Here is an 11,329-nt window from a genome sequence, read left to right as displayed (position 1 = left end):
TCATCAAACTTGTTCTTCAGAGATAAAACAAGATTATCTTCCTTCTTTCTATTCTCAATATCTTTTGATAACCTCATGGTCAGATCTTGCATTTCATTCTTCATGAGAATGTTTGCTTGACTTAGTTTCTGACATTATTCCTTAAGAGCATTCTTCTCCTCATCATCCGGTTGTTGGAGAAGTTATTTTCTCTTGGCTTGAGCAGATGATAACCTTTCTTGCAGGATAAGAATGAATTCATTTTCAGAAATAAATTCTTCTTGCAATTTCAAGTTCTTCATCCTTTCAGCATCATAATCCTCAAGAGCCATCTCAAGTTGCTTCTCCATAGCCATGTTCAAAGATTCCGGTTTCAGGATCTTCCTCAAGCTGTTAAAGTTCTTCCGAGGTACCGAGCTCTGATACCAATTGTTGGGATCTGAGAATACTCAAAGGGTGGGTGAATCAGTGATCTATCAGAATCAACAATTGTTAACTTTCTAAACCATACATGCATGTACTGGTAAACAAATAAGCATATAAAAAGAAGCAAATAAACCATCCACATAAATGAGAACCATAACACACAAAATTTATACGCAGAAAACCTCAATGAGGAAAAACCACGGTGGGATTTGTGACCCACAATATAAGTTCACTGGCCATATGAAGAGATATTACATAAAATAGGGGCATGCACTTGCAGGAAGGCACACTTCCTAGAGGATACTTCTCATCACTAAAGAGCCTCACTGACTACAAGCTTTCTACCAAAGTAAATTACTGAAAATGAACTCAAGAATGCATCTTCTATTCCAGATAGAGTTCCGGTTCTGGTTCTGCTCTGTACCGGTTCACAAACTTGAACTATTACCAATATTACTTCTCCTCCAAGAATGCTTTCCAAGCTACCTATAGATCATTGTATGATATAATGTTCGCATACAAAAATGATCTCCATACATATATTTCACATCTCATAGTTCTGCTATACCTATATATATCTATCTCTATTCCATCACAATACCATTATCTCCTCATATATTAAATTGACTTGATAGACTGACTTATATACCTATTACACATGATATGCCTTATGTCGGCTTATAATGTATTTACAAAAGATATTCAATGTTGGCTTTGACAATAATTACAAAATGATTTACTAAATAAATCTTCCTTGATGTCGGCTTCCTTGAAGTATTGATGTCGGTGCCGGTGCCGGTGCCGGTGTAGGCTTGAATACTTCCAATGTCGGTATCTGCTGGTATATGCCTTCTAGTGTCGGTTTGTGACTTCCATCAAATCTTGTTGCCATCAATGACAATAAAATAAATCCAATGAGTGTCAATTGCCAACACCTACTGCTGTTGGTGGGTTTGATGGTACTCCTTCTAAAGTTACTTTAGATCTACGAGTAACTATTGCACAGTCTCTGTCTTTGGGAGTTATCGTGATTGTAGCCACTGTATCATCTCTTGTGAGGGAACTGTGTGTAACATATGTTGTGTTATCAAGGTTCATTTCATATCCCTTCCTATAGTCATTATGTGCAAGTCTGACATCCATAATATGTGCTATAAGTTCATCTTCAAACCTTCCCGAATGAAAAGGTTCTTCATGCCCCCAGTCCATAAGACATAGATTCTTGTCTTCATCATATTTGGGTGCTTCTGACAGCATACAAATTTAGTTATCATAGTTGTAAGTCTCTTGATATTTCTCATTATTATCAAGTGCTTCTTGTGAATCATCATTTACTACATCTCCTGAGCTAATGACATGAATAGTATAGTCATATGAGACTTTTGTGTAGTTGGTTGTATTGTCCTGTATTCTCAATGTAGATGCCTTCCCTTTATCATGTTTGACAAATGGATCTTTAAAGATGGTATGATTCATGTTTGGTGAAGTTTTGTTGGTGTCAATTGTGATGTCACCTTGATCGATCATGTCTTGGATTAAGTTTTTCAATTTATAGCAACTTGTAGTTTTGTGACCTTTAGTACGATGATAGTCACAGAAATCACTCATTCCACCATGTAGGTTTTAAAGGATTTGGTTCATATACTCTTACTTTTGGCAAAGTGATCATGTTTGTTTGTATCAACTTTTTTAACACTAATTCAATAGGTTCCCCTAGAGGCGTGTAATTCCTTTTTGGAGCATTTACCCTTGGGAATTTTGTGTTCATAGTTTGTGCAATGTTTATGTTGGTCGATACAGTGTTGTTCTCTGTATGTGGACTAAATGATGGACTTGGGCCTTGTAAAGACATAACCGGTTGACTTCTGATCACTATACGGGCGTCTACAACACCATTGTTGGTCACATTTTTGTTTTTCAACCAAAATTTAGATTTATCATTGTTGTTGTTATTGCTATATTTTATGGGACCTTGTTCTAGTAGTCCATTCTCACACTTTAAGGCTTTTTCAGTGATTTGTTTAAATATGGTCAAACTTTGCATTTGTATCATGTACTTGATTTTAGGGATTAAGTTTTTTGTGAACATGTCAACTTGCTTCATTTTGGGAATAATAGTCTTGCACCTTTTATATAGAGCTCTCCATATTTGTATGAAGGACGCGAATGTTTCATTCTCATATTGTTTTGTGGCACATAAGTCCATCAAAGTGATTGGGGTTTCAATTTTATGTGAGAAGTTAGCGATAAAATGTTTAGCTAATTCACCCCATGATGTGATAGTTGGTGGTAGATGTGAAAACCACTCCAAGGTTGAGCCTCCCAGACTTTTAGGAAACAATATCATTAGATAAATGTCTTCAGTTGCAACCTCTATACATGCCGTAAAAAACTCCCTGATGTGATCTATAGGATCACCTTTCCCTCGGTATCTATCAAATTTTGGTGTTTCACGACATGTATAATGTGTGATCAAAAGGATAAGGATGTAAGTCCTACATTGTGTAGCTCTTTTTATCGTTACCGGTTTGCATAGTTGCCATCTATTGTTGCAGATTCTCTACCTATTGGGACATAATATTTGTTTGAGTTAGGGGTACACTTTGTGCATGTGTATTTCCCACAAAAGTATTCATGGTGGTATAACTAGGAGCTTGTTGAAAGGTACTATAATTATAATTCCGTAGGTTCCACTAAGTACTGTGAAATAAGGGACACATGAACCCATGTTTGACTGGGTTGTACTCATTGTATTAGTGGAACCTGGGTTTGTATTCTGATGACTGTATGTAGATCCTATGGAATAGGAAACCTAAGGTTGATTCACACTTGTTGTATGAGGAACTTGTGTTTGAAGAGGTGTTGAGACACTTGACATTATCGGTATTGTGTGAGAGGCTAGGATAGCTTGTGATGGTGCACTAACGTTTATTGTTGAATATGATGCACTTGATTGAGAAGTCACGTTTGAAATGACATTTGTTTGTATAGATGATGTTGGTGCATTCTGAGGAAAACTTGAGGTCATCGCTTGCATTTGTGTCATATGTGGTATTTAATTGCTATTTGGACCTAAGTTATTTCCTAGTGGTAAGATTGTTGTGATGTCAAAATCTTCAGGTAATTTGGCCCCATTTTGTAATAACAATGAGAGATATTTGTCCCTATCATTATGTATAAGAGCATCTAAGATCATAAGGACTTGTGGGTCCTGTTGAGATGATTCAATCTCTTCGCATGTTAAATTTTGTGGTAGCTCATGTATTGTGGGCATTTCTTGAGGATTTGATTGTTGACTGCTGATATGTCCATGTTCCAAGTTGGATTTACTGACAGGTCGCTGTTTGGGTCCATCTTACTTTTTGCCTTTTGTGACCTTGTGACGGGCATTTAAGACTTCTATATGAGGATGGTTTAGAACCTAATGCAAGACTCTAGACCTAAATATGGAATATGCAACACTAGACCAGACTCTCTACTGAGGATTTGGACGTGAGACTTGTTGAGTATTTCAAGATTTTTGCAATGGAAGTTTTTCAAGCTCTTCTCTTAGAAGTTCTGAAGCAATTTCTCTATCAATTCTACGGGCAATTTTATACTCTATTTAGCTCGTACTCAATTCCTATATAATGAGGTGCGTTTATCTTTAATTGTCAGGCCAAGTTACCTAAACCATCAATGATTTCTCATTGACCGCCGTTTGGCACTAGATTAGGTTGCTCGAAGGGGAGAAAACCATCACCTGGGAGACCCATTAAGATGCATGCTATGACTTTCTAGGATGATTATGCAAATCATGACAGACTAAGATAGATGCATATGAAATATAATAAGGATCAAATCTAAGGATGTATATGAGGACGATAATAAAGACGTAAATGAGGACTATGCAACTTCTAAGGATGATAATAAGGACGTAAATGAGGACTTATGCAAATTCTAAGGATGATAATGAGGATGTAAATGAGGAATTATGCAACTTCTAAGGTCAATGATAAGGATGATAATGATAAGGACATAAATGAGGACTTATGCAAGATCTAAGGATGATAATGAGGATGTAAATGAGGACTATGCAAGGACTGCCTATGGTCACAAGTATGTAAAATTTTGAGTTTCAAGAATCGTCTGATGTTTCAAGATGAAATTGGTTTCCAGTAATTTTGTGTGTAGGATAAGCTTGTTGTTTTCCAAATTTGAGAACAATTGTTTGAAGATAGTTATAGTTGACTGAACTGTGTTCTGACCAACTTTGAGAATTTAGAGATACATAAGATAGGGCCTGAAATAGCCCAAATATTGACTCAATACTGGTCTGATACAATGATACACATAAAAACATAGAATAGAATCTTAGGATGGAAAGTGGACACCATTCAATGAGCCCCCCGCAACAAAATGCTGAAACAAGACAAATAGATAGAGAGTCTGGCAGCACTGGCTCCACTCCATGACACACACTTCTCGGGCATGCAAGTCTCTCTTACCCTGAAGATCCGAAGATCTTATCACTGAGGGATTTTTGTCTCATAATGCAAGGTACATGAGGGGTATCTATGGGGTACGATCCACATTCCCGGAATCACTGAATGTGGGATTTGGGCTACTAAGTTGGTTCTTATTTTAAGTTTCAAGGGGTCCCGATCCAATGATAGATTCTCAGAGAAAGCCACTTAAGACTTTAGTTAAGCTTATCGGTGTAAGGAAGGCCCCCAAATACATTGAATTCACTCAACACTCTAGCCGCCTGACTAGTATATTTATATAGCGGCTCGAAAAAACCTGCTCGAGAGTATGCTAGGAGAGATGATATCCCCAATGCATCCCAGTTCAAAGTTTCTTTGTGGGGTGATGAAATTGCCAGTCAAAGATACCCCTCACTATTAAAATGAAAATTTTTGGTGTTGTTATCACCTTCTCCCTTTCTCCCAAGACCCCGAAGGTGGGTGGAAAGGTAGTTGATGCAACAGTAAGTCTACCCCAAACATGATAAAAATTTCTCTCCCTTAAATAAAATGAAATGCAATTTATTCTATTGATAAGCCTTATTCACGTTCATTTTAAAACCCAAATTTAGGTGTGAGATACACATGTGCATGTCAATTTTAAAACACCAAATTGAAGTGTGATAACATGCATGTCAATTTTAACCGGGTTTATTTTAAGCCCAAAACTGAAGTGTGATAACATGCATGTCCATTTTAACAAGGTTTATTTTAAGCCCAAAACTTAAGTGTGATAGAATGAGTGTTTATGATTAAGTAATAATCAGATCCTCTCTGTAAATTTGCCACATGGTGCAAACAGATAATCAGTAACCTAAGAAAATCCACAGAAAATGGAAGATCAACAATAAAAAAAAGTGAATGCGTAATGATACCTGAGCGATTGCGTGATTCCGTATGACTGATTGTGTAATTTTGATAGAGCGATTGAGTAATTCTGATAGAGCGAATGCATGATACTGACAGAATGATTGCGTGATCCTGACTAGGCAAATGCGTGATACACAAATAGACCAAACAAAACTAAAAATAAAAAAGCTAATTCTAATCTGGAACCTGCAAAACAGATTGTGATGCCCTAGCAAGATCTCTCAACATCCACTCTATGTTAAGGAAATCGTATTTTACTCTATACGCGAGAACTAGGCTGTTGTATCTATCAATGGAAAATTGGTCCTCTAGATCTTGCATCTTCTTTTCCGCCTTTAGGATTTGCTGATAGTGTATGGCTTGTCTTCTTTGTTCCTTCATCCTCCTGACACTTGAAATCCTGAATTGTACCTTATGTGCCATAAGATGTCATAATTAAAGCATATTCAAATTTAACAAATTTACTTTAGAATCAAGATAGAACAGAGTGCAACTAATGAGGAAAATAAGAAAGAGAGAATGCGTAACAGGATTTGATCGATTGCATGCCAAGATCTAGACAATTACGTGATGGGTTTTGCACAAATGTGTGACCCTGTGTGCTTGATTGTATGATCCTATCTATGTGATTGTGTGATTGTATAAATGCGATCACGTGATTCTGAACTTGTTATGCAATCCATACAAACCTGCAATTTATTTTAAAAAATTTCGTACGATTTGCAAAATCACACAGAAAACAGAGAAGGTTAAATTATTGTTAGTTCACGTTGGATTCACCAAAATGTCGTATATAAAAATTCATCTTGTAATTCAACTAGAAATCAAAGGGAAATCACGAATCCCTATCTAATCAAAGAATTCTAAACAAAACCAATAAAATGATACAATCAAACAATAGGAATGTAAAATATGCAATAAAATCTCTCTATTCCATGATCACATGTAGCTTCCATTTTTCTTTCTTCTTTGTGGTATGATGGCTCTCAGATATCACACTGGCAACCTGCAAATGACACAAAGATTCCAAGTTCATGATTTGATTGAAAATGAAGATTGAATGCTCAATTTAAATATTTTTGGAGAGGATTGATTGAGAGGTGGAACAAATTGATCAAGAGGTGGAACTCAGGTGAGCTCACATGCTGATTGATAGTTGAATTGCTAATTTGGAGGTGGAACTCAATTGATTGAATAGATTAATTGAGTTAACTGATTGATAAAAAGTTGATTGAAGGATGAAAAAGAATGATTGGAGGAAATAAAGAGGAGATAGTTAACTGATTGAAAGCTGATTAGGAGCTTTATTTAGAAAAAGCTAACTAAAAGATAGAAATAGGAATGAAGAGATAATTGAATTAATTAATTAATTGATTGAATTAATTAATTTAGCATGTGCTTGCACTTTGACTAGGATTTTCAATTTAATCTTTGCATAAGATTTAATTCAAATATTGAATTTATTTTAAATTCAATTTGTTATTTGAATATATTTAGAACTTGACTTTGATTTTCAATTTGATTTTTGCAACCATGCACATATATTTGAGATTAGAAGAAATTTGATAAATTTGATTTTGAATTTGGAAAATTAATGAAATTAAATGAAATTAGAATTTGGGGATTTAGAACTGGAATTAGAAGAATTAATTAACTTAATTAAATAATTTAAAGAAACTATTTAATTATTTAGAAATTGAATTTAATTAAATAATAAAAATTTAATTAATATTTAGAAAAGGGTTAAATGATTAGAAATAAAAATTGAAATATAATTTATTTAAATAATAAAGATTATTTAAATTGAGGGATTAACAATCATAATTAATTAAATAATAAATATTTAATTAACATTAGAAAATGGTTTAAATGATTAAATGAAGATAGAATTGCAAATAGAATAATTAGTAAGATGATGAGGAAATATGAAATTAGAAGAATAAGATTAATTAACTTAATTAAATAATTAAAGAATTATTTAACTAATTAGAGGAATAATTTTTTTTTTGGCAAGGTGGCAATGCCACTTGATATATTTTATTAATAATATATAATTTTTACAATAAATTTAAAAACTGGTTCAAACTGAGCTCCTAGAGAAAAGAACCAGCAAGAAAAACTCTGGTCATTGCTCATCAACATGACTATAGAAGAGAAGTAGTGAACAATCCTCTAGCCAGAGCTAGTTACAAAATAGAGATCAACAAAGGAGCATGTAGGCTCATTTACAAATAGGAGCATGCAAGCTCATTTTACAGAATAGGAGCATGCAAGCTTATTTACAAAATAAGTTCTTGGGATATCTTGAAGGCCCTACAACAAAGAACTCCTGCAACCAAAATTGACATGCCCCTGCACCAAAAAATAACTGCAACCAATATATATATATATATATATATATATATATATATATATATATATACATACACTTCAGAACATAGAGAATTTACAAGAAACACAAGGGTCCAAAACATGACTGACACCAATGACATGAGATCTACGGTCTGCCATTATAGACAAATGCCAAAGGAGAAGAGGTGAATGCGGAAATGCTAGAGAGAAATGAAGCCCAAAATTTTTATGCCGTAAATAAAAAGAAAGAGGAGATATATCATAAAAAATCTGACAAACCAAAAGAAGTGGCGTATAGAGATAATCATGAAAACAACTCTACGCCAAACTTTAAATGGTATATGAAGGATGGATTCCCAATGTGAAAATAAATATCTCTAGATTTCGCACTAGAAGAGAGTACCAAACACATGAACAACATCAATAACAACCAACTCATCATTAATGAATGCCAAGTGATGATCAAGTAAAGCAAAGTACCTCAAATCAAAACCAAATGGAATTATGAAAAGAAATACCTCACCAAGAGAAGAGAATATCAACTCATATAAACGAGTAATCATATAATCAAAAAGATTAAATACTCAACTCTCTACAGGCTATACTTAATAGGTTTGGGAAGCTCATCAAATCACCCCCCAATCGAGAGGAATCAATAACAGTTTTGTCACAACCCATATTAGCGAGGCAATCAACCAATGCATTACCTTCATGATAAAAATGTGAGATGATGAGGTGCTCAAACATATCAAGAAGAGTCCATATTTGTTCAAGAATATACCGGAAATGCCAATTATCAAATTTTCTTGCCTTGCAAGCATTAATGACAATAGCTGAATCACCTTCAATATGAAGGTATTTGAAATTCAAATCCTTAGCCATAACAAGACCTTCTAAAAGAGCACAAGCCTCGGCCATATTATTTGTGCTAGGAGAAATTGGCATAGCTTTTAATGGTAATAAAGAACCCAAATGATCACGAAAAACTATCCCTATTTTTGAATCACCAGGATTTCCACGGGAGGATCCATCAAAATTCAATTTACAAAAAGGGGCATTAGGAGGATGCCATTTTATGGAATTTCTATCTATAGGTGTTTTCTGAATCCTTGGAAAGGCGGGTGATACAAGAATAATGATACTTTTCCAAGAAGAGATCATAAAATTGTCCCAAGAAGAGAACTTTGAATTCATATTAAAATATTTCTAAACATGAGCATTAAATTGCTCAATAATACTTCTTTCCAAAATCCCCAGAACAACTGATAAATCCGATGAGTCACATCTAAAAATGCGCTTGTTTCTTTCCCACCAAATGGCCCATATGACTGAAGGGGGAATTATAAACCTCAAACAAGCAAATAGAGAAGATGAATACAAAACTGGCCAAGACTGAAACATGTCCCATAAAGATAAAGGTAAAGGGAATGAAAGAGATAACTTTTGGAGGACAAAATGCCAACAACTACTCACAAACTCACAATGAAGAAAAAGATGATTGACATCTTCAAGAGCTTTACCACATAATACACAAGAAAAGAAGGCTGCAATATTAAATTTGACTAAATGATCACTAGTCAAAATTCTATTTTGCAGTGCGAGCCAAGAAAAAACACCAGCTTTAGTTAATACTGAATTATTCCAATAGAACAAAAAGGCATTATGAGGAGCATTTTGATTGGCCATTTGTTGAACAGCAAAATATCCTTCTTTAATAGAGTAGTTTCCCGATTTAGAAGGGCACCAAATAAGTTGATCTTTGATGTTAGAAAGGAAAGCCACTCGGTCTTGCAAAAAAGATTTAAAATTTTGAATTTCCTACAAGGACAATGGTAGAGTAGAGGGATCCTTCCATGAGACCTTGTGAGAAAATAGATCAACACTATCTACATAATCAACCAATCTAACTCCCCATGATTGAGAAAGAACAACTGAAACAGAAGCAAGAGAATCATGTTGTAAAAGAGGGGAAAAGCCATTCTAGGAGTCTTCAAACCCAAAAGAGTATATCTAATTTAAGATCCACATGTAATCTAATTGAAGTTTGAGGATATGAGAATATGCTAAGGCTAATGGTAGTTGTAGTAGTCAATTCTTGTGCAAGTGATAAGTTGATCATGAGTGAAGGATTTGAAAGGTGAATTTGTTCTCTCTCTCTCTCTCTCTCTCTCTCACACACACACACACACACACACACACACACACACACACACACACACATTATTTATAGCTTTAGGTTGAGATCATGGTTTCAAATGTGTAACTTGCTAACAAAGGAATTAAAGACATTACAACACGAGGTAAACACCTTTATAGCTTTTTTGGAGTTAGCCAAGGCAACATTTTTGGGGTTAGCGAAGGGAAAGTTTCAAATGGAAAATATGATTTTCATTTTAGTCACATGATCAGAATTGGAGTTGAACAAAATGGAATGGTTTCTTTATATGGGTAGGGTTTTGATCCTACATCTAGGGTTTGTAACTTGGGATTTTGAATGATGTGACTAGGGTTTTAATTCGGGGCATGATAGTCTGTGCTTCCCAAAATTTATTGTCCTCAAGCAATAACAATTTTTAACAGAATCCTTTTCTATGTGAGGATCCCTAAACTAATCCTTAGAACCTCTTTTGATATATTTAGCTTCTATTGCACAACTTTGATATTATCCTAAGTCATATCTCTATCTTTGATTCAATGTGACTTATCTCAATTAACGATTGGGAATATGCAAGATTTGTAATTTTAAGACATGTTTTCTAGATAGCAATTGTAATCATAAGAGTTGTTTCAGCTGGTCATATGGATATCTCCTGAAGACAAAACTAGGGTGATCTTCTCATATTTTGAGAAGAGGATTAGAAGCATGACAGACATCTATGACCTCAAATATAATTTATATCTTTCTAGTTATTCGCATCTCTAGAACATATCAGATATGAACCAAACACAATGCATGCGCATAAAGACATGAAATATACTCATGAATATATGCAGACATGGAGAATACACAAATACTTGAAGTATACATATGAATATATGCAAACAAAGTATACAAACAGATACACTTGTTAGATCCTTCCTCTTTTTTTTGAGCCAAAATGTGGCCCTAATCCCAATCTTTCTTTTTGAGCCAGAAAGTGGGCCTAACCCTAATCTTTCTTCTTGAGCCAGAAAGTGGGCCTAGGTAACCCCAATCA

Source organism: Cryptomeria japonica, chromosome 8 (assembly GCF_030272615.1).
Source record: "Cryptomeria japonica chromosome 8, Sugi_1.0, whole genome shotgun sequence".
Lineage (NCBI taxonomy): Eukaryota > Viridiplantae > Streptophyta > Pinopsida > Cupressales > Cupressaceae > Cryptomeria > Cryptomeria japonica.
This window is presented reverse-complemented; position numbering follows the sequence as displayed.